General features: G+C 44.2%; 2 protein-coding genes across 2 annotated transcripts in view; one reads left to right on the top strand and one right to left on the bottom strand.

Moving 5' to 3' along the window:
- Positions 1-10,036, top strand: part of popdc2 (popeye domain cAMP effector 2) — a 357,428-nt gene extending 347,392 nt beyond the window's left edge. The window contains exon 5 of the mRNA XM_080786098.1: positions 10,018-10,036. The gene's annotated coding sequence lies outside the window, so the exon portion shown is untranslated. The remainder of the gene's footprint in view (positions 1-10,017) is intronic.
- man1a2 (mannosidase, alpha, class 1A, member 2) overlaps positions 1-22,003 on the bottom strand; it is a 475,750-nt gene that overhangs the window by 37,475 nt on the left and 416,272 nt on the right. The window lies entirely within an intron of this gene.

Raw genomic sequence — 22,003 nt, 5'->3', positions numbered from 1 at the left:
GGAAGTGTATGTGATACCTGTGTAATTACTATTATTATTACTATTAATCAGTATTTATTACTATTAATCAGTAATAAGATGTGTGCAATTGCCGTACATCTGATGTACAGTAAGGTTACTGCCCCAGGAATGTACTTCAAAGTGTAACATTTATTCTTGAGTCATCTTGACTCGTTTCTATCTCATTTCTTTTTCACCCATTGAGGTATGCTTGGAGTACAATAATTTCACTGCCTGCAATGTTGCTACTAGCTGTTGTGTGTGTAGTTGACAACAATAAAGAACTTGAACGTAAAGCACTTAGTATTTGTGTATTTGAATGATATTTTTGTTGAAACGCTGTATCCCAGCCAAACGTCTGCATTTAATGTGTAACCCATAAAGACCTGAGGCCAATTCTAAAAATGTCTACGAAACTATGTCATTGATTTTTACACCGAACATTATATGGATTTGGCTGCAAACAATATTTTGTTCCAGGGACCCCCAGAAGCAAAGATTTTGAAGGATTGTTTATATATATATATATATATATATATATATATATATATCATTTTATTATTATAATTATTTTCAAAGATTTGCACACATTTTCATGATTTTTAAAAATAGCAGATCTTAGCTCAGCCTACAATGTTTCGGTTTAAACGATCTTCGTCTTTGTGTTGTAACATGGAGTGGATAATACACATTTGATATAACCTATTTTATTTTATTTTTTATTTAATTTTTATACAGCCACTTGTGTAAGCCTATCATTTAGTCAGGGTTTAACGCATACAAGCACTTGTTTGTAAAACACCTTTGAATATCTTTTTGTTTTAAATCATCTACAGAACCATACATTCATTATAATGAAACAACCATTGTAGTTGCAGGACACATGTTCATCATCCTATACTGTAGGCCTTGGAGATATGCTGTATGTGCAAACCTACAGTAAATTCTATCATAGGTCTGGCTGGGGATTAATAAGCTGCCTTTTGTTACAGATTTCAAAATGTTTATAACTTTACACAGTATTTCTGGTTGTAGAGTGTGCATGCGTGTACTTCTGTACAACCTTGTGTGTGTGTGTGTGTGTGTGTGTGTGTGTGTGTGTGTGTGTGTGTGTGTGTGTGTGTGTGTGTGTGTGTGTGTGTGTGTGTGTGTGTGCCTGCGTGCCTGCGTGCCTGTCTGCAAGCAACATGCTTGCATGCCTGCGTGCATGGATGCATGTGGGTGGGTGGGTGCGTGTGTGTGTGTGTGTGAGTGCATGCATGTAATGCATGCATGCCAATAACTCTGTGTGCCTATTAATAAGAGAGAGATAGCATGGAAGTGAGTTGGACTTGTGAGTTTGGGAGTGAACATCCATTTCCAGTATAGAAGCTCACCCTGTGGTCCAGTATGGAATCAAAATGATGCCATCTCAATACTGTAACGACGAAAAGCAACGCCTGACTATAGGACTGTTTATATCAGAAAGTATATGAAGATAATATGAAATGCCCAATGTCATGACTGGCTCTTGGCCATGACTACAGCCATCACACTAAGGTGCATATAGGAAACAATCTCCACTGTGGACATTACAGGCTTTTGCTAGGTTACCATGTCACAACACATTATGGTATAACTCAGTGACATAAAAAAAATAGCCACCCCTCCAGTTTTGTTACTGTACTGTGCTGTACAGCAGTGGTTCTCAACCTGTGGGTCGGGACCCCCAAGGGGTCCCCGCATAATTTTGGAGGGGTTCAAATAAAAAGAGAACCACTGCTGCACAGTGTCTGTACTGTATATAGGCCTACTGTCAAGTTGCATGTTGAATTCAAGACTCCGTTAAAGGACCACTAATAATCATGAAAAAATGGTGCAATTTTTTTCTACTCGGTCTGTGTCTCATAGGAGGGCTGTGGGCAGTTCAGAAACCGTCTTCCAGTGACATCATCGATGGGGAATACAATGCAAGGTAATACAATCTGCAGGCTTTCTAGTCCTGAAAAGTTGCAATGCGAAAATGGAAGCCATCGTTCTCACGATAATGAAAATCTAAATGTTTTTGTAAAAAAATCTTGTTTAAAAAAAAATCTGCCTAATGATGATGTCACTATAAGACGGTTTCTAAATTGCCCACAGCCGTCCTATGAGACACAGACTGAGTAGAAAAAAGACGTGCCATTTTTTCATGATTATTAGTGAGGACTTACTCAAGATAGGTTGAAAAATGGTGAAGTGGTCCTTTAAGGTTACATTTCTACACTCCCCGATTTTTTCTATACGGTGTAGTATGTGTATATTTATGTCACAGTGACAGCATCCACGGAAGCCTCTCGCCATAAAGTCATTACCCATAAGCGGTGCTCTTTGTGGCCGTGTGATAATTTGACATGGCGAACTTTACCACTAATCCACCCCCCTGAAAATGAGATTAAGGGTTCTCCTTGCGTTTCACTTAAGTATGCATTCGCCATGTTCTCGTTCCAAGAATACCCGCTGCCCAGAGCTTTTCCAAATTAAATGTGACTTCTGGCTGTGGTGAGGGATATTCTATATGAGGCACGCTGATAGTCTTTGACATGGAATGGAGTGTTGCTGAACTTTACGGCTCGGTTGTACTGTATAGGTGTGCGTGTGTGCGTGCGTGTGCGTGTGCGTGTGCGTGTGTGTGTGTGTGTGTGTGTGTGTGTGTGTGTGTGTGTGTGTGTGTGTGTGTGTGTGTGTGTGTGTGTGTGTGTGTGTGTGTGTGTGTGTGTGTGTGTGTGTGTGTGTGCGCACGTGCGTGCGTGGGAGGTCATGATCATCTCTATGTTCGTATATGTGTGTATCGCTGCATGTCTACTACAGTAATACTGTCTTGTCACTAAAGAACAGGTTTTGCGTATGTACAGTATGTATATTTGAGCAATAGAGGAAGACATGCAGAGAATAATGTGGTCCTGCAGTAATGATAATAATAATATCTGGGCTTTTCATGACACTCAAAGACGCTTTACATGTGTTGGGGCCTAACTTTATTAGAAAAAACAATTAAAATAGTAAAACCAAGAAAGCAGTGCATATAACAAGTTTAAAAACACATCAGCTTGGAAATGCGATTCTGAACAGATGGGTTTTCATACATACTGTGTATATGTACTGCATACAGTGAAATAAATCGTTATTTTGATCTTTTGCAGATTTTGTAAGTTGAGACATGAAAGGTCTATCATTTTAACAGAGAGACACACGCATTATATAAAATATGCATGTAATTGGTCGCTATAGGAGAGTCACAGAAAAAGTGAAACCAAGAGTCACTTGTCCATCAGACAAGTATAATTTTTAATGCACTGTTACACAAGTTTTATTAGTTGTCCCGGACAACAGGACAAGCCTTAATGTCAAGCCTTTCGTGTACATGCATTTTTTACATCACATGGCATTTCTTTTTCACAAGGCAGGCACGCCGACAGCACTTAAAGGCCTCGTGGGGCACCACCGAGCGAGTCGCTCTGCATCTCAGGCCTGTGCGTAAATTTCACACGGCCGGGGTGAGACCGTCCAAAGTGTGTCCACCGAACAGGCCTATAGTTTTATTGGAGCCTCCTAAAATGGCGAGCCAGTGCAGCTAGTGCAGATGGCTGTATTACCTCAGTCCACGGAGAAGGGCTCCCCTGGGGGTCCGCACGAGGAAGGGTCCTCCGTTCCCTCCGGCTTCACACCTCATGTGTTCTCTTCTGTACTAGGCTCTCTCTCTCTCTCTCTCTCTCTCTCTCTCTCTCTCTCTCTCTCTCTCTCTTTCTGTTTATGTTATGTCTTTATATGTTACATGTTTTATGTATACATAAAGTGCATGTGATGTACTGTTTATACATCGATAAAATCACCATGTTCATTTTAATTATCTAATCACGATACCACACATCCCAGTATTCAACTTTATCGTCTGTCTGTCTGTCTGTCTGTCTGTCTGTCTGTCTGTCTGTCTGTCTGTCTGTCTGTCTGTCTGTCTGTCTGTCTGTCTGTCTGTCTGTCTGTCTGTCTGTCTGTCTGTCTCTCTCTCTGTCTCCAAGCATCTTGCTGTAATAGGTCTTGACAGATTGTCTCTTTTATGAAAAGGGCGGGATTTGAGAAACTCTAGAGCGGAACGCTTTTTGGCTGGTAGACCCCCCCGCCCCTAAACCAAAACCCTGGCTTTATAAAAAGGTCCTTGGATGACAGAGATGTACGTGTTATGAGGAATGCTTGCATCAGAGAGGTCTCCGGAGCACGTGTCCGCCACCTGTTTCTTCAGAAACCCCACCTGAAATCACAGCAGGCACCCCTGCTCTGCTGGAAAGACGCACACCGGTATACACAAGGCCTGTGTGTGTGTGTGTGTGTGTGTATGTGTGTGCGTGCGTGCGTCTTATACCAAAACGTTTTTAGCCCAAGACCCAAATAGAAATTTACTATAGTGAAAATAGCAGATCCGCAACATCATGACTCGTCGCTTCGTGCCGCGTCATGAGCTTGCAGATCTGGCATTTTCACGAGGCCTATATACTTCTTAAACATTTGTTTTTTAATTTAGGGAATTTATATAAAATTGTATTCTTAGCCAAAGTTTTTACTTTTACTTCGCTACAATTATTTGAAAACTTTAGTTACTTTGGAGATTTAAATTTTGACTAGAAAACATACATTAACCACTTCAACCCTATACATTTTGGCCATTTGAAAATAGCCGATCTACAAGCTCACAATGCGTCGCAACGCAAAAGGTGTAGACTTTGTACACCTTTTGAACTTGTGAAGTGGGACATTCTGTACATTGTGATGCCGATACTTTTGTACATTTTCCGTACTTTTGCTTGTAACGAAGTAGTTCTAAATTGCAGTATTGGTACTTTTACCTGAGTAAAACAATTGAGCAACACACCCTGCACTGTGATACACAGGATCCATGTTTTTGTCCTGTGTCCCAGGATGGATAGAGTTTCTCTCACCGGTGACTGATGGAAAGATAAACTGAGATTAGATAAAACGTTTTTTTTTGTTGATCCCTGAGGTGGAATAGAGTTGTTAAGGCAGCCGTTAACCTGTTATTGATACTGGTTCGTGGGGGAAAAGTGGAAACGCAACACCTATATATACAGTATACATACTCGTATGTCGGCGAGGCGATGGCTATCTGAGTGAGTGGCATATCTGAGTGAGTGGCAACCCTGATGCAGTTACACGAACCTAATTGATTCGCTTGACTAAAAGATTGTTAGCTGCTAGACACACATTCACAACAACATCCGGTCCGTCAGTAAAAGTTGACCGTGTTTATAAATCGACTGGGCGCTATAATGTAATGGATTAAATAACCCCGGGCGTTCTAGGTGTTGAGATGCACTATACTGTAGGCAAGCAAAGCCAGTGCACAATAGAATATATGAATTAATTCATACAGAAGTTTTGGCAGACGGCGAGGCGAGCCTTCTTCTGGCAAAAGAAAAATCGCACAAGTTAGCAGAAGAAAGATGGATTTAGCAGCTTAAATGTAGCTTATATTCAAACATCTCGGAAAAAGAGGAACTGCTAAAAAAAAATGGAAGACACTCAACTGTGGGAAAGAGCAGCGTTTAACCTGTGATAGATTGTATTCCTCCCACTTCTTTGATGTTTGATTGAATGTACTCCACAGTACGGTGTACTGTACGTACGTGTCTGGTTTTCCTGTCTGTTGCTTTTTCCGTCTTTGCTTTCAGAAGTAGGGTCAGGGTTATTTCTCACTTCACGGTGACATCACCTTACAAACCGCAGCTAGGGAGTCATGACTTTTGGGTTTGTAAACGTGGGCTCCATGCATCTCGCCTGTCCTCCCCGCCTCGGTGTTGTGGGTTTAGGGGGGTTGGGGGAGGGGGGGTTGCATTAACAAGCCCCCAGAAACCTTGTGTCCTGACCAGACAAGACTCTGCCCCACGGTCCCCATGTCAGTGAAGCAGGCAGCCTGACTTTACAGACCCCCTAGGACCCCCTCTCTGTCGGTGGGAAGGTTTTTAAAAGGGTGGATGCATGTCTGAGAAAAGTCGCTCTTTTTTTTCTCCCCCCACTCCTGTGAAAATGTCTTTCCCTCGGTATAATATACACATTATGTGCATCCACAAGGCATGTCTGCAGACATGATCACAAAAAAGACATATACATTCTGTCGGGGAATTTAGGGGCGAGCAGTTCCAGTCAAAAGGCTGTACTGTGGGTGGCGAATGCACAGGTTTTTAGCGAGTTTCGTCCAGTTTGGTAGAGAGACATTTTTTAATATTTGCGCCTGTAATGACTTGCCTAAAATAGGGACACCAGAAAATGGTTAAGCACCGACTGCGCCGTACACACATTTTCAGCGTGTTCTCTAATCGTTAAACAATATACAATCATGCAACAGATGCACATACTCCACTGTGTGTCTGGCTGCGGCGCCCTGCCGCTTTGCACTTTTCTGACGGAATGCAGCCAGTTGGACTCCGTTTCTGGCCGCCGTTCCACATTTGTAGAGATCGCGCCACTCATCAATCAATTCCAGAACAAGCTACCAATCACAAAACGAGACGGGGCGAGGCCGAGGTCGATGTTTCAGTTTGAATCTGAAGATGTCTGCAAGGCTGAGGTTGTAGCCTGTAATTGTATTTATTCAAGTATCCTGCCTTTACCGTTGAAAGAAAAAACGTTAATTTAGTCTTTAGTCAAATATTGCACTTTAATTGTGAGCGGGGGGAACTTTTTTGGTTGACATTTTTCTTTATAAATCATTCTAGTGGTAGAATTGCATATTAAGACATATTCTGGAACCGTCAAATAGATGTACAGCATATATATAATTATGACGGCTTTGTGTCTAACAGGACAGACAGGAGATGGCTGATTAACCCATTCAGGACGGGAACCCCTTTTGGTGTTTTAAGCATTATGTTATACTTTAGCTATTGGAAAATAGCAAATCTTATATTATTTCAGAGCAAACGTTTTTAACTCAAATCTTTGCTTCTGGGGGGTCCCTGGAAGTTCTGGAACAACATATTTTCAGATGGGGGGTCGGCGGCCAAATACATATAAATCTGGGGGGTCCTTGACATGAAATAGTTTGAGAACAACTGATATAGAAACAGGTTTTTCAGAAAACTGTCATGATTCAGAAGACATTTGTAGAATCTGTTAAAGGTACAGTTAAAGGTACAGTCTGTCTCGATCAATGGCCAGATGTTCACGGCTAGATATTTCAAAACTCGTCAGCAAGCATCTTAACGTGACTAATATCTTCACTGATAGTCCATGTGTTTGCGGCACGTTGTTGCTAAACAACAGTTTGTGAATGTAATTAAACGGTTACAAAATCATGAAAAACGATGTTGTTTGTCCCAGTGGTGGAAAGTAACTGTCTGAGTACAGCACATGTACTCAAGTGCTGTAGCCTACTGCACATAAGTACACATTTGAGGAATGTTTACTTTATTGTAGTATTTTAAATTTTCACTATACTTTTACTTTTACTCCACTACATCTCAGAGACAAATGTTGTAATTTCACTCCACTACAATTATTTGAAAACTTTGGTTACTTCGTAGATTTGTTTTATTAATACACTTTATCCTTTTGGATATGTGAAATTGGCCGATCATCCTACAAGATCAGAAGGTGAGATTGTAGGTCTGCTATTTTCCAAATATTTTAATACATTTTGAACACTTTCACAAGTGTTCAAAATGTATTAAAATATTTGGAAAAATGTGTACTTTTACTTTTAGTAAGTACATTTTGATGCCAATACATTTTGAATACCAGACTTTTACTTGTAACAGGGTATTTCTGCATGGCACTATTGATACTTTTATTTTATATTGAATATTTGAGTTTTTCTTTTCCACCAGTGGTTTATTTGTCTAAAATAAACCAACTAGCAGGTGAAGTAAACAAGATGTTTATACTTCAGTAGGACGGATATTACATTTACATTTTCATGGATGATCTTGTGGATCTACAGTCTCTCTCTCTCTCTCTCTCTCTCTCTCTCTCTCTCTCTCTCTCTCTCTCTCTCTCTCTCTCTCTCTCTCTCTCTCTCTTAAACCTGCAAAATGAGAAGGTCCTTGGTGAGTCACTCAAATAAATATAAGACGTATAAATAGAGCAGAGGTGCGTGCGTGCGTGCGTGCGTGCGTGCATGCATGCGTGCATGCGTGCGTTCCTGGCTACCGTATAATGAGGTGATCGGGATCACATTTCCATGTTTTTTCGTAAGCTGCAGTGGGCGTGATGCTCGCATGACACAAGAATCTCACCCACTTCTCACACCTGTAAACCTGTGTGATGTGGCAATAAAGTTGAGTTACTCTAAAACATGTTCCTTTTTAAAACTGCATGAGCTTGCAACTATACATCATGTTTTACGTTCCTGGTGTGGCGAGAGGAACATATGTACTATGTGTGAGTGTGAGTGTGTGCATGTGTGTGCATGTGTGCGGGTGTGCGCGTGTGTGTGTGCATGTGTGCGCGTGTGTGCGAGCGAGTGAGCGGGTGTGTTAATAATGGCTTGTGTGCGTGCTTTTTCTTCCTCACAGGAGTGAGTAATCTTTTGCTTGTGAAAAATAGCCTGTGCGTGCATGCCTATGTGCCTGTCCGTGTGATAGGCCTACTGAACATTACAATGCTCTATATAGGTACAGCACGTGTGTGCGTCCGTCCGTCCCAGTCCTATAGTAGTAAAGTTGTGGGGGTCAGGCAGGGGTTGACTGAATGTCTCCGTCTCTAGAATGTATTTGCATCTGAAACTCTCAAGGTCACAGCTTATGTTTTTCCTCCACCGGCCTGGTCCCGCGGGAGGTGCAGAGGAGATTAGCTTGTCGTATTTCATCTGTCATACACTTTACAAAGGAAAGGACCAACTAGGGAGGGAGGGGCCGCCATGCATCCACACCCCCACGGCCCCCGCCTGCCTTCCAGCTGGTCCCCCTCCCCCCCCCCCCCCCCCCCCCAGTGTAGGTATGGGCAGCTCCGTTTAGACGAGAGAGTTGCGACAACTCCGTTCACTTCATGGAGCCTGCAGTCCAATCAATGGCGGCTCTTCTACATAGACTTCCATTGGCGAAGTGTGACCAGAAGTTGGCAGAATGCACTGGACTCAGGCAACAGCCCAGCTTCAATGATCTTAACGCTATACTTTTGCCGGGGAATTCTTAAAAATAAAGGCATTAGAGTGCCAGCCGATATGGCAGATTTTACTCTGAAAAGCCCCTCCTTCCGTTCCCCACAAAAACCGGGAGGCATATAATCTTCTGTTCTTACCTCACGCTGGTCACGTTAAAGTATATCTAGGCCTATATGCGTTTATATTCCAAACGAGAGCACCTGTTTTCTGCTCCCTCAATGACGCCACACTCCTAGTCTAGTCCTAATCAGCTGGGGCTGGGGGGGGATATGTACGTATATCTAACAGTCCTGATTGAGTTCGGGGACGTACAGTATACGGTAGCGTGCAGCACCGTGCATCAAGGTTCGGGGACGTATACGGTAGCGTGCAGATCCGATGACATTCCAGAAGGGGACAGATCATTCCAGAAGGGGACAGATCATTCCAGAAGGGGACAGATCATTCCAGAAGGGGACAGATCATCTTGTCAAGGATCACGGCAATGGTCTGTCCAGAAGGGGACAGATCCGATGACATTCTAGAAGGGGACAGATCATTCTAGAAGGGGACAGATCCGATGACATTCTAGAAGGGGACAGATCATTCTAGAAGGGGACAGATCATTTCAGAGGGGGACAGATCATTTCAGAGGGGGACAGATCATTTCAGAGGGGGACAGATCATTTCAGAAGGGGACAGATCATTTCAGAGGGGGACAGATCATTTCAGAGGGGGACAGATCATTTCAGAGGGGGACAGATCATTTCAGAGGGGGACAGATCCGATGCGAGTCCATAGCGACCTGTCGTTCCCCGTTGTAATGATAATCATAACAATATACAAAGTATAGCAATTAAAATGTTCAAATACACGTAGTAAAAGTACTATTAATATTTGGATCTGAGATGTATAGTGGAGTAGAAGTAAAAGTATTCAAATACCTCAAACTTGTTCTTAATTCCTCTCTGAGACTGACTGCGTCCATAACTATATCTTGGCCAGTTATTACAGCGCCAAGGACAACTCTGCAGACTGTTTGTATAGGAAGTCATTCATTCTACGTCTATGTTTAAGTCTGCATGCCTTTTAAAACAGGCCATACTCCTGACATAATATACTCCTGAATGCTGCTGTTTTAATGTTATCATTTCTTTATGTATATTATGTTCAGTGACCTCCACGTTGTGTCCCAGGAGAGGCCCAAAAATGTCTCTCTACGTTTTTGGAGAGGCCCAATTCATTCCATTTGATTCTACTCCATGCTATCATATTCCACTGTAGTTTTTGGGAGGGAAATACATTTGGAAGAGTGATTTGCTTTTGCGTGTGCTATTGTAATTATTTTCTGTTCAAAAAAGATGTATTCACATTTTAATACATTAAATATGGTCTACTCAGACTTTTGTGAGCACCTATCATACTTGCAATTTGTAAAATAAATGGCAAAATATGACTCCAACAAAGTGGGACCATCCCTGCATCCCAGGACTCATTACATTGAAAACCTATTTATATCACTGGTCCTTTAGTCCTTTATACGCAGCAACTCGATCCAAACGGCCACGAGATGAAACCCATCACAAACCAAGAAAGATCACACATATTTCTTCTCGAGGCTGGGAGAGGGGGGAGGGGAGAGGGGGAGAGAGAGAGAAGAGAGAGAGAGAGAGAGAGAGAGAGAGAGAGAGAGAGAGAGAGAGAGAGAGAGAACGGAAACAACATTTAAAGGGGGAAAGGAACCAGGTAATAATTTTAGATGCCTATCTGGGGAATAGAACCTATAATGATCTGAACAGATACCAACATTCCCGGCAGTATCCCAACACACACCCCCGCCCTCCCCACCCCCCCAACCCCTCCATTACATCGCTGAGGTGAGGACCCCTCAACCCCAGCTCCCCCAAAACCTCCATCCCCGTGCCCCCCATAACACCACCAACACCACCCTGCACCCCTCCCCAAACCCTGTCCGCTCCCTCCCTCCTCACTCAGGCGAGGGGTGATGATGTCAGAGGCCAGTATTTCACGGGCCGGGAGCGGGGCGATGACACGGACAATTTGGCCTGTGAGTTCTCTCCGGTCGCGGACATGGTGTTACGATTACACGCTCCAGTGCAGGTCCTACATGCCACGGCCCAGGGGGGGTGGGGGAGGGGAGGACCCTTTTAAAATAACTTTTATAGAGTGGCCTATACAGCTCTATCCTTCTCTCTCCTCATAAAATGAAGCATGAGAAATAAGAAAAACAACAACATGCCCAATAGATTCGCGGCAGCGGTCGGCGCATATTATGAGACGTTGGAGGAAAGAAGTGTCCACATTCTGGGCATGTCAATTATGGGTTCTTCCGCAGATCTGGATGGTTCTCTTGGGTGGTTGACGACGTGCTACAGTACAGTATATTGCTCTGCTGTGGTAGATCGAACAGGTCTAGGTCTTTGAAAGGTTCACTGCTTTATTCTTCAGCATATAGTTTTAAAATGGCAACCAAGGAGGTTCCCCTATGATTAAAAAAAACACCCACTGTGAAGTGAGGGGCGCTCTTCATACATGGTTTGCGTCCTCACTTTTCCGTCTTCCCTTTTCTGTCCTCACTGTTTATCCTCAATATGTAGGCTACTTTGCTCAGCCAATCAAATCATCGCTATGGGGTGATCAACCAATCAAGTCAGCTCTATGGGGTACAGACAAAGCTGGGCATAGGAGGGGCTAGCGCAAAAATAACCAATTCAAGTGCTGTTTAGTTTGTATTAGTATGAGTAATAGGCAAACATTCAGCACAGATATAGGAAAGCGGATATTCAACTACAAGTTGAATATCCGGCTATTTTTGGCTAAATCCTCTAACCAGCAGTATTTCTATTAGAATTCATAAAACAATACAAAAACTTACGAATTTGACATACAACAAAGTATAGGGTTTAACTTTGCGTTTTCATTCAGTCTCCACATGTAACAACACACGTTGTTGGACTCTGAATGTATATTTTGTGCATATACAGGTACACATACATCTCTCTGTTCAATAACACAATCCTAGCTAGCACGGTGAAGGGAAAACTGCTTTTTTTTTTCTGGCAGTTTGAGTTTCATCGTCACAGCAGGTGAAAACCTGAGCAGGTTTATAATCAGTCAGGGAGCACAGAGAGGAGAACCACAGCCAGGGCGGGCGGGCCACTCAGGACCCAGGGAAGGCCCTCTGGAGGGGGGCCGGAGCGTGGAGGAATTCAGCCCGCGGCTCCGGCCAAGGAAACCCCAGGAAACTCTGCGAGAGATAACTTGAGTGAGATATCTGATATGTCATATCTGAACCCGAGGAGGGGGATGCTCTCTTTCCTGCTTGTAAAACAAACTCCCCTCTCTCATCCCATCCCATATCCCAGTGTCGGACGGGAGAACGAACCCACGCCCCAGGGGGTTCCCGCCCGGGGAGTGTACAGGACATGCATGAAACTCTATAACCAATAGACAATGCTGTTTTATAATTTCACCGGACTGCTCTGGACCTGTGCCGTGTAGAGAAACATATGGCTTAGACATCACGGAGGGGGGAGAACACCTCAGTGTTGGATTTTGTTCATTTCTTAACTTTGAGGTTTTTCTTTTTTGTTTCATATGGTTATATATATATATATATATTTACATTTATTCTATGCAGGTATGTTCTCCCCGATGTATTTGTTGCCAGCTCGCCGTGTGTAAGGCCAGTGCCTGTCACTGCCAAACCCCACTGTTGGCCTGAGAGGAGTGTAGACGAGCACACGTCGTGGAATCGGCGGCCGCACCAGACAGTGATGCTTTTCAGCAGCAGAACGCAGGGTTGATGTGTGCATTCGGGACCCTCGGAGCAAGAGAACCGCGAGGATCGAGATCTGCACATTTTTGCATGACGGGGACGTGGTCGTTGACCCTGGTGAACCCATAGGAGTCGCTAGAGCACGACGAGGCGGAAAAATGCCCTGCCAGCTTTGCAGCTACAAACACGCCGACGCGTTATGCGCATTATGGTGCGTTCACACGGGGCAGATGCAAAGATACTGTCTACCATTAATTGTCAATGGAAGCCAGCGATGATAAGCTACGAAGCAAATCCGACGTTTGTAGCTGCTGCAAATAAAATACAAAGCTACAGTATAAAGCTACAGATTGAAGCTGAGCTGGGTTCAACTTCTATGCAAAGCTACAAAGCAGCTGCAATTTTTTGAGGGGCGCTAGCCCCTCCTACAGTGTATACAGGTTTAATGTTTGTTTTAAGGTGATGTACAACACTGTTTGTTGTACATCACCATTACATCACCTAATCAACATGAGTTAGACTTTAATATATTTGCGCCCCTCACTTCACATTGGTGTGATTTTTTAAATTCCACCTCCCCACTTTTGTTCACCCTGTTCTGGCTGACAGCGTCTTCTTCTTGTCCGTTTCCATTGTTTCCAATACATAAAAATTATGCCAATGTCCAAAAGGGCTCGCAGTTGAGACGACTCCATGCTGGATTGTTGTTGTTTTTTTCCTCAATCTCAGCAACATTAGAGCGCCAAGCCAAGCCAAAGGCACCGTTGGCATGAGCTAAACGTGGAGTAGTGACCTGCAGAAGGCCAGTGTTTGTCCGTTCACGAGGCTGACGTATATAGAGTCTGGTGAATCAGGTTCTCGTGTGTTTCAGAGCCGTTGCTCAAAAGAACCATTGATTTGCCCCCCCCCCCTCCGGACTGAGATAATATAAAAAGCGAGGAGGTGTCTGACCCCGTGTAACAACAACGGGGCCCGAATCGGAGAAGGTGTTTGGCGCGAGCGCTCCGGAGTCTGCCTGAGTGACTTTGTGACGACCTTGGCTGTCGGCAGGCCGTAAATAAGAGAGACGCCGTTTCCACCAGGCTGTCATCATGTCAGCCTTTCACTTCCTCAAGCCCACACTACATGCAGTACAGTGTTGCGTGTGGTTGATGGGGATGATACTGCAGTCATGGTGTATTATGTCACAGTATTTACTGCAGTGGCTGATGGTATTAGTTTACTTTTTAGTGGGCCTGTCTGACTGACTCATGACTGAGCGATTATGCGGACGGTTTGCTTTTAAACGATTCAAGCAGTCGTTCGATCGCACAACCTACTGTACATGGCTACCGACCATTTGTGAATCCATAAATCAATCTGTGCATCGGTCGGTAAAGTGCTCAATCGTCAAGCATTCAAACCTAATGTACGCAGACCTTTTCTTTAAAATCTGTGCTACCGTGTCTTTTTTTGTACGTATTGTTTTAAGGCATTTTTTTCATCAAGTGCCCCAGTTGCTTTGATACTGTATGTCCGTTCTGACTGCAATGGCCATTTCATATTTTCACCGTTCTATTTAGTAATTCCAGTGACAGTATTATCTCTGCTATTGTCACTGCAGTGATTGTACATCCAAGCAACTCAAGACCTCCTCTCTCCTCTCCTTCTCTCCTCCCCTCTCGTCTCTTCTCGACCTTCTCTTCCTAAAACTCATTGCAGGATATCGCGTCGCCACCGGCCCTCGGTGTGAATTGTCGCCGCCAACGCCTCGCCGGAGGAGGCCTCAATCTCTCCACTACGTCTCCATCACGCAGATCAGGTGCGTTACCCCGCATTGCTCATCGCGAGTCGGTCGGCCATCCTTCATTTACAGGAATTCCATCACGACAGCCCCCCAGGAGCACCCCCCCTCCTCCCCAGCTCCCCGCGGAGGCATAAACATGGGGTCCTCACTCACCACGTTCCCCTCACCTCACACCTCCTCACCCAGAAGCCCGGACGCCTCCGACACTGTTCAGAAAGCGCGGCGTGGCCAGTGAGAGGTGTGCGTTGACAGGAACCCGGCAGGTTAGGTCGGGGTTGAATGCGTATTACGGGGACATTTTCGCAGGCTTGTCCTCAAGCAGACCATTGTGTGTTCTTCTGTGGTGCGTTGTGGTGCCCAGTGTTGCGTGCCCTGTGTGTGTTTCTAAAGGTTGATGCACCCCATTTTGCCGCATACTATAGTTTTATTGCGTGGTTGTTTTCACAGGGATGTTTATTAACATTTTGTACTTTATTGAGATGCTGATAGATGGATGAGAGGGAGGGTGTGGGGGTTGATCCATGCATGTGTCCGGGATTATTTAAAACTATATATAATCATTGAAACGCTTTGCATGAATTGCAATGTGTTGTGGCTTGTAGATCGGCTATCTTCGCCTTTCGTCGTACTACGAATTATACACTGCTTAAGTGGATAACGGAACTGAAGAGTTGAATATCACATCTTGGACTCTGTGGTGGTTCTTGGTCACAATCAAGACGTCTTTCATAACGTACATAACGTGCAACAATGCAGACGTCTTGTATGTTCCTCGTTCCCCACCGAGGTTGTGAAAAGCATGTGGAAGCGTGAGGCCGTCCTCGGCATCATTCCTCACAAACCCACTGGACGGTTCACCTCCCCCCCAGCCCCCCACACTGTGACCCTTGACCCCCGTATAGTATCATTACTACGGTGGAACCGACAGATCAGGTACGCTCTCTCTTGAGTGATCCGGGATTCTGGAGGACAGGACACAGCTGTGTCTTATAAAGTATCATTTATATAAAGTTGTGTTGCTTGCCAAACATAATTGATCCACAAGGTACCGATGCATTGTTAGCTTGCAGTTCAGTGTTTTTTGGCAAGCGACGCAATTACATTTTCTACTCTCTCAACTCACTGAAAGTGAGTGTGCCTCCTGTTATTCACTTTGACTTTAATTTATTAAGTATGCTTAGTGCGCAACGGCACATAATATGAGACACTGATGTGTACTAGAATTTGCTCAGCTCCAACAAAGTACGATCTGCCTCTAACTCTTGTTCTCATTGGGGATTCCGTAACCGACAACAACAACAAAACATCTTGTTCAGGAGGGTCTAAAATACCTCATTATTTAGGAAACAGGTGAAGCCTCTTGCGATTTGGAAATCGCAGCAGACTGAGCAGGCAGTATATAACTTTAATTAATCCTACAGCCCTACAGACCAGTTTGAGGTTGAAAGTGTAAATCTATCGTTTTCTTATCGATTTGTATTTAGTTTGGTTTCACAACTTATATATATATATATATATATATATATATATATATATATATTTATATAAAGGCTTAAATTGTCCGTGCTGCTCCAGTGTCCTCTCCTCCGTCTGCAAGCCTGCACCAGAGCAGACGTTCCAGGCTTGAGGCGCGTTGGTATACAGACTCCCTCTGTGTTTATAAAATGTTAGGCTTCGTATAAAAATGTGAGCGTGACGACCACAGAGACGAGTGGACTGGATGTAGAAGAATGTCCAGGAATGTGGTCCATTCCACCTCTCACCCCAACTCATCATGCAGCTGATGGGGATCGATTGGTTGTTCCCTGTGGCCAGATGCTCTTCTCTCAACACCTCCTTAAAAAATACATTCTATCTCTCTCTCTCTCTGTCTCTCTGTCTCTCTCTTTCACTCTCTGACTCTTCTTCTCTAACAAACTTGTGTATTTTCTCTCTCTTTACTTGAACTATTTTTTTGTGTGGGCAGTGCATGTATTGCACGCCTGCGTGCGTGCGTGCGTGCGTGCGTGCGTGCGTGCGTGCGTGCGGAGACTGAGGTGAGAACAGCACACAGTGGAGATGCAGGAAGTAAAACATGCCTCTGCTAAAGACATAAACAGTGCTGTGAGGACAGAGTGTGTGTGTGTGTGTGTGTGTGTGTGTGTGTGTGTGTGTGTGTGTGTGTGTGTGTGTGTGTGTGTGTGTGTGTGTGTGTGTGTGTGTGTGTGTGTGTCTGTGTCTGTGTGTGTGTGTGTGTGTGTGCGTGTGCGTGTGCTGTTATTGATTTTCAAACTTTTGTGCAAACCTTTGCGCAGTCCATGTGGGGCTTTTAACGGTCGAGTCAAGCTAGAATAATAAATGAAAAATTGCGAAGGGCCTGATGAAGATCACGACCTGATGAAGGTGAAAAAGGGGAGAGAGAGAGAGAGAGACACACACAGAGAGAGTTAAGGGGGATGGGGGGTGCAGGGAGGACAGAATATCACGGAGGTCGTGTGAAGGATGGACAGCATTCTGCTGACTGTCTCCACATAGATCTGGTCACACGTTCTCCCAGCTGGGTCCACTAGACTCTACAGTCTACAGAGCAGTGGTGGAAAGGAACCAAATACATTTACAATTCAGAGGTGTTATACGTGCACTTTACCGGAGTATTTCCTAGCTACGATACTTTTACTTCTACTACTTTTACTCCACTACAGTAGTAGTGTAGTTGTAGTGCCGTCCGTGGTGATGCCCATCCATCCGAGATTCCTGATTTTTTTAATCGCATTGCGATTGATAATATTAAAGTTTCCGGCGAAATGCTAATAACATAAGCCGTTTCTTACGATGGCAATCTGCGAGCCAGGAAAACAGAAGTGAAAGTGTCCAAATATGACCTCTATGGCCACGATGCCAATCGACAATACTTTTGTGTATACTTTTACTCAGTTACATGAATTATGGACTTGCATAACAGAGTATTTCCACAGTATATTGTAGTATGGATACTTTTACTTTTCCCATACTACTGTTCACTACTACTACTACTGCAGCTGAAGGGAGGGGACTGTTAAGGTTCAACTCCCGTTGTGTGGCCCACAGACAGCCAGAAAACAATGCTATTACTGCAATACACCGCAGTGCACACTCTGCTCCAGAACAGGCTTCCAAGAGATTCCAGGCCCGGCTGCCAACACTCACTTACTGTATGTAGACCCAATTTCCTTAACCCAGTTAGGCCTGACTTCGTCATTTAAAACATGTCTTCTAAATCCTGAAGGTTTTCTGAAATGTTTCTATATCAGTGGTGTTATATAATTATGAAATTGGCCGCCAACCCCCATTTGAAAATATGTTGTTCCAGGAACCTCTCAGAAGCAAAGATTTGAGTTAAATAACATTCGCTCTGAAAGAATATATATTCAAATAGTTGCGCCACATTTTCACGACTTTTCAAAAATATCAGATCTACAAGCTCGTAGCGCGGCACTCGGTGCCGTGCTATGAGCTTGTAGATCTGCTATTTTTCAATAGCTAAATTATAACTTAATGCTTAGAACACCAAAAGGGGTTCCCGCCCAGAATGGCTTAAACCCCTGGTTGTTGTATCCGTTGTCGTACGACGGTATGCCGCACGCTGAAAACAGCCGATCTATAAGCCGCACGAGGCGCCGTGTCTCGGCACATTGTGAGTTTGTAGATTTGCTATCTTAGTGTGTGTGTGTGTGTGTGTGTGTGGGGGGGGGGGGGGGGGGGGAGGGGGGGGGCTTCCTGAAAGAATGCAAAACATCTTCTCAAACACTAAATTGTAGGAGAGCTGATCCCGTGTGTGTGTGTGCGTGCGTGCATGAGTGCGTGCGTGCGTGCGTGCGTGTGTGCGTGCGTGCGTGTCCAGTACCAGTGATTCATTCAGATCCAGGTACCCGCTGCTTGAGCCCAGATGCACTAGAAGTTGTTAAATGATTCGTAAACCTGTCTCTGGTTTTAAAAGGTCGTTTTCATACGAAACACAAATAAAGTTTTATTATTATCCATGCAGGGTCTCTCTTCCCGTTAAAGCTCCTGACAACTGGGCCTCCCGTGTGTGTGTGTGTGTGTGTGTGTGTGTGTGTGTGTGTGTGTGTGTGTGTGTGTGTGTGTGTGTGTGTGTGTGTGTGTGTGTGTGTGTGATCAGTGGGTGTGCTTACTGCTTATGCACATGTGTGATGGTGTCTGCTTGTGGGGAATTTTCACATGCATGCACAGTATGCATGCGCAGAACTGCGCACACGTTGGTTTGGTGTTGGTGTGGTACTTTATGTGCACATACAGTATATACGCTCAATCACACGCAGGGTGATTTGGCACTAAGCTGTGTGGGTTCCCAGTGGCCTGGCATGTTTACTCCACTGATTATGACTCATTGTAGACATGAACTGATACTGCACAACCTTCCAAAGCATTCCGTGGCTTGTTTAACTCATTGAACTGAATTCAGCCAACGCTGTGCTCACTGTGTTTTAACTCATTGAATTGAATTCAGCCAACGCTGTGCTCACTGTGTTTTAACTCATTGAACTGAATTCAGCCAACGCTGTGCTCACTGTGTTTTAACTCATTGAACTGAATTCAGCCAACGCTGTGCTCACTGTGTTTTAACTCATTGAACTGAATTCAGCCAACGCTGTGCTCACTGTGTTTTAACTCATTGAACTGAATTCAGCCAACGCTGTGCTCACTGTGTTTTGCCCGTAGCAAGATGGCGGCCCACACACACAATGCTGGGGCTGTTGATCTTTATAACCGTTTATCTTGGAATTGCGGCTCAGATTGAGCTGGATTGAGCAACGCAGCGATGTTAGCGGCTCAATACTAACCTTACCGCACGTTTAAAATAAAAGGAAGCGAAATAGAACGAGAGCCGGGAGATTCCCCCTGGCGGTCAATGAGTTAAAGCTGCAATACGTAACCTTCATGTTCCACGCGGGGGGTCGAACCCCAGGTCTCCTGAGCGAGTGCATTTTCTACCGCTGAGCGAATACAAAAAGCCCATTCAGTCAGAGGATGCATTGTGTTCTGTGTCAATCAGTATAGTGGTTCTACTCCTATACTCAACCACAGGCTATTTCTCAATAGAACAGGACGTCCACTCGTCCAGTATAATCATGTTGTATTAACCCATTAAGACTTGAGGCAGATTCTACAATTGCCTTCTATAAACCAGTAGCTCTCACACTTTCAAGATGTGTATACACGTCACTTTGTGTCACACTGCAAGCTTGTACATCTGCCATTATTTTACATAGCCAAGTCTATTGGATTGAAGATTGAAGAGTACAGTACGTGGAGTACGTAGATTTCCAAGTAGAAGAGTACGTGGACTGGTGAGAGAGCGAGTGAAAGCAAGAGTGAGAGAAGGAAGAGAACAACTTATAAAGAGCGAGAGGTGTGAGATGCGACAGATGGAGAAGCCGAGAGAGAGTGAGAGAGATCTCAGAGAGACACAGAGTGCAGTGTGTACAGTATACTGCATGCCGTTGATGTGATATGAGAGAGATCTCAGAGAGACACAGAGTGCAGTGTTATACAGTATACTGCATGCTGTTGATGTGATATGAGAGAGATCTCAGAGAGACACAGAGTGCAGTGTGTACAGTACACTGCATGCCGTTGATGTGATATGAGAGAGATCTCAGAGAGACACAGAGTGCAGTGTGTACAGTATACTGCATGCCGTTGATGTGATATGAGAGAGATCTCAGAGAGACACAGAGTGCAGTGTTATACAGTATACTGCATGCCGTTGATGTGTTATGAGAGAGATCTCAGAGAGACACAGAGTGCAGTGTGTACAGTATACTGCATGCCGTTGATGTGATATGAGAGAGATCTCAGAGAGACACAGAGTGCAGTGTGTACAGTGTACTGCATGCCGTTGATGTGATATGAGAGAGATCTCAGAGAGACACAGAGTGCAGTGTGTACAGTATACTGCATGCCGTTGATGTGATATGAGAGAGATCTCAGAGAGACACAGAGTGCAGTGTGTACAGTATACTGCATGCTGTTGATGTGATATGAGAGAGATCTCAGAGAGACACAGTGTGCAGTGTGTACAGTATACTGCATGCCGTTGATGTGATATACGTGTCCATGCCAGCCCTATAGGAGGCAGTGTCATCTCTCTCTGCGGGGGAGCCCAGATTTATGGACATGAAACCGTATACACCTGCATATACGCTTCCATGTCAACTCAGCAGTCACTCAGGTCTCTGGGAACCGGGGAGGGAACTGTCAGCTATAGCTAACTGTTCGGATGCATGCGGGGGTTTTCGACGGCTGGGATTAACACACACGGTAAAAATGTGTCCATTCGATGGCTTTCGACCTTGCATCCCTATTTTAGCCGTGTCACATTTCAAACAATCGTAGAAATTAAATCACACCCATGTGAAGTGAGGGGCGCTCTTGTCATCGTACATCATACTTTTTTTTTTATATATATATACTTCTTCATGAATTAATTTGTCAACTTATTATTTATTTATTATCTTTTAACCACAATGTTTTGAAGATGACTGAATGATGTGTTTGGTTAGCAGATTTGCTCATCTACATAATTATGACATAACATGTTCCTTTCATTGTCAATGGCATTTAATGTTTGTGTTTCCACAAATTTAAATTTGTTTCCGACGTTCCTTTGTTGGTTCACTCGCTGCGTTTTGTTAGTTGTCGTCACTGTGGGTGAAAATGTAGTCCAGACCCTTGGTAACCCTTTGCACCTGGCAAAAAAAATGGAATACAATGATGCAAAATCGTCTTTATTTCTTATTTTTATATATTATTTTGAAATACAATAATACATTGGCTACTCTATGATGGGAAGCACCAAGCAGTTCAACAACCAACACAGGAATATACTGTAAGAAAGAGATCAAATTGAGGTTTTTTCCCACACACCAATCCACACACATCTCCTCAGTCTATTCTCCAGATGAGTCGCTCTCTCCCTCGCTGTCTCTCTCTCTTTCAACTTTCTTCCTCCGTCTTTTTCATGCTCCTCCACCCCTCTCTCTCTCTCTCTCTCTCTCTCTCTCTCTCTGTCCTCCAAATCGCCTGCCTCCTGTTGTTTAGTCGTAAACTCATGTAATATGTTTTGCATGCCCAGGGGCCAGCCCGCTGTCTCTCCTCAAGGCTAGTGGTCGTTAAGGCCGCCAGTCACACACAGAGAATTCGTAAACGCCGCACAGGGTCAGTGGAAGTCTAAAAAGTCGGAGCATAAATGCACAGGATGACTACCAGACAGATAGACTGACGGACTGACTCATTGTCAGTACACAAAAAAGGCCAGTGGCCAGTGGTT

The sequence above is a fragment of the Protomyctophum bolini genome, assembly GCF_963924005.1.
Source record: "Protomyctophum bolini genome assembly, chromosome: 16".
NCBI lineage: Eukaryota > Metazoa > Chordata > Actinopteri > Myctophiformes > Myctophidae > Protomyctophum > Protomyctophum bolini.
Note: the sequence above shows the minus strand (reverse complement) of the source record. Positions and strands in the feature narration are given on the sequence as shown.